General features: G+C 37.8%; 1 non-coding gene across 1 annotated transcript; it reads right to left on the bottom strand.

Annotated features, from left to right (window-relative positions):
* Positions 1-1,409: 1,409 nt before the first annotated feature.
* LOC112484138 lies at positions 1,410-1,514 on the bottom strand. The gene has a single exon (XR_003047897.1). It is a non-coding gene; the product is annotated as a U6 spliceosomal RNA (small nuclear RNA).
* Between the last annotated feature and the right edge of the window lie 1,021 nt (positions 1,515-2,535).

Here is a 2,535-nt window from a genome sequence, read left to right as displayed (position 1 = left end):
ATCCATATTAAATGGTCAGCCCCATGAAGATAAGAGCCTCCTATCCCCCATAGCGCACAGCATCTTGCTTGCACATGCCAGGCTCATAGGAAATTTTCATGGAATTGAATGAATAAAGAATGAATTAATTTCCCTTTTAAAAAGAGCCTCACCAATTTACACGTGCTCCCAGCTGGTGGCAGTAGTCCCCTTTAGCTCTTCTACCATTCAACACACTGCTGTTCCTCAGAGTCCCAAATCATTCTGCAAGTGAGCAATTCCCAGTTTAAGACAGTCAGAGATGAAAGTGCTGAACTCAGAGTCAGGTAAGCTGGCCTTTAGCTCCAGATCTGTCACTAACTAAATATGTGATTTGCAAGCTAGTTCCCTTATTTTCTGGATCTGTTCCCATGTCTTCAAAATGAAGGATCAAGCTAGGATGACTTTCAGAGTTTGACATTCTATGATTTTCATACTCTGTAAACTCAAGATTACTAGAGTTATGAGATCTTTGGATAGTTGCCACCATCATTTTTCATCTATTCTAGAATGTACTTATGGTAACAATATGGACAGAGGCATTTCCTTAAAAATCCTCTCCAAATGCTCTTTCCTTGTTTGGATATAATAGGACACATCAGAGCCCAGCCATTGCAACTCTCTGGCTAGTGTTGACTCTCAGAAGGAAACTGGGTAGTGATCCTTGGACGTGTGGGGAAAAGGAGTAGGAAACTCAGTTAAGCACGTGGAGTTAACCACAGCGTCTAATACTGGGAAAGAAAGGACTCTGTTGTATTTATTTCGAGACTTCTGTTTTTCTTCTGTTAGAAATGTATTTAAAAAGTTATATTCTGGGGGGAAGAAGCAGTTACTTTTTTATCATTACTACTGTGATTCAACAATTTAATTTTTTAAACCACAGTTTAATATTAATAAAATACTGTTCCTGCCTTCTCAATGGGGAGAAGACAGGAAGCCAAGGTGTGTACATGTGGGCATAAAAAGAAATTATTATTTTTTTAGGTTTGTTTGTTTGTTTGTTTGTTTGTTTGTTTTTGGTGACATTGGTTAATGAAATCCAGTAAGTTTCAGGTGTACAATTTAACAGTTAGGCATATATATATATTGCATTGTGTGTTCACTGTCCATAGTTAGATTTCTTTCTGTCAACACATATTTGACCCCTTTGACCCCATCTACCTTCTTCCTTTCCCCTCCCCCAACCCTCTGGTAACCACTAGTCTATTGTCCATGTCCATGAGTCTGAAAGTAGTTTTAAGAGAAAGAACCAAACTACTACTTTTTATAACCCCCCCCCTCCCCCTATCCTCTGGTAACCACTGTCTATAGTCCATGTCCATGAGTCTCTGTTTGTTTGTCCTGTTCGTTTGTTGCTCTTAGGTTTATATCCCACATATAAGTGATATCATAAAAATATGGAATGCTCCATGAATTTGTGTGTCATCTTTGTGTAGGGGCCATGATAATCTTCTCTGTATTTTTCCAATTTTAGTATATGTTCTGCTGAAGCAAACACCGTTTTTTTTTCTTTTTAAATTAAAAAAAAATTATTATTATTATTTTTATTTTTTCAATTACAGCTACTCTGCTATCTTGACTGGAACTCCGAGAAATTCTTGTGGTCTAGGTCAGGTTAACAGATTTAATGGGTATTGCATTTAAAGTTTTGGTATTTATAAAGTTGTAATGAAGGGATATATTCTTTTGATAAAAAATTGAATTAGGTTTAGAAGTCTGATTCTAACTCCAAGGGAAAATATTCACCCTTTCTCCATTATTTAGTGTCAGAGGGTACAAATTACAAGAACAATGATGAAATTTTGATTAAGAATCTCCTCTGAAAGAGAAACTAATAGATGGGAAAAATGTGTCCTAGTTGCAAGGAATAACTGCTTTAACTTTAGCTGAACCAATGATATGAATGAATCTAAAGAAATAATACCTATAGAAGACAATGGGATAGGGAGAGGAAGAGGAAGAGGGAGAGAGGGAGGTATACATATGACACACTCACACAAATCTGAAATAAAACCTTCACAAACAATACTTTATAATCAGGGCCATTTTCCTAGGCATGTGACCTGTATAGTAGCACAGGGCTTTGTGTCTGGGCCTCTCACTGTCTTGAAATTCTTAATAATTTTATTTTAGAACTTGTGTTTTGCAAGTGAAGTCAGATGAAACAATGGAGCATGCTGTAGCAGATGAGATTGGGGTAATATATGTGTCTGCTGCCATTTTTTGCTGCCTCATTTGCATATATCATTTGTGATACCCCATGAACACAGGACTCCAACTCCAGTGGACTTGCAATGTCTGGGCGTTCAACAAGACTCAAAGGGAGGACAAGGTCAGTGTGTAGCATCTACAATTGAGTAAGGCTGGGGTGGAGTTGGGGAGTGGTGGTGACAAACCAAAGAGGCCACACTTTCCTTTCCAACCAGAACTTATTTCCAGTGCAGAAAGAATGCAATAGAGTTCTGAGAAACACGAAGACCACAGAACCCTATAATATCCTACTTTGTTACTTTCCTG

The sequence above is a fragment of the Pteropus alecto genome, unplaced genomic scaffold (genome assembly GCF_000325575.1).
Source record: "Pteropus alecto unplaced genomic scaffold, ASM32557v1 scaffold577, whole genome shotgun sequence".
NCBI classification, from domain to species: Eukaryota; Metazoa; Chordata; class Mammalia; order Chiroptera; family Pteropodidae; genus Pteropus; species Pteropus alecto.
Note: the sequence above shows the minus strand (reverse complement) of the source record. Positions and strands in the feature narration are given on the sequence as shown.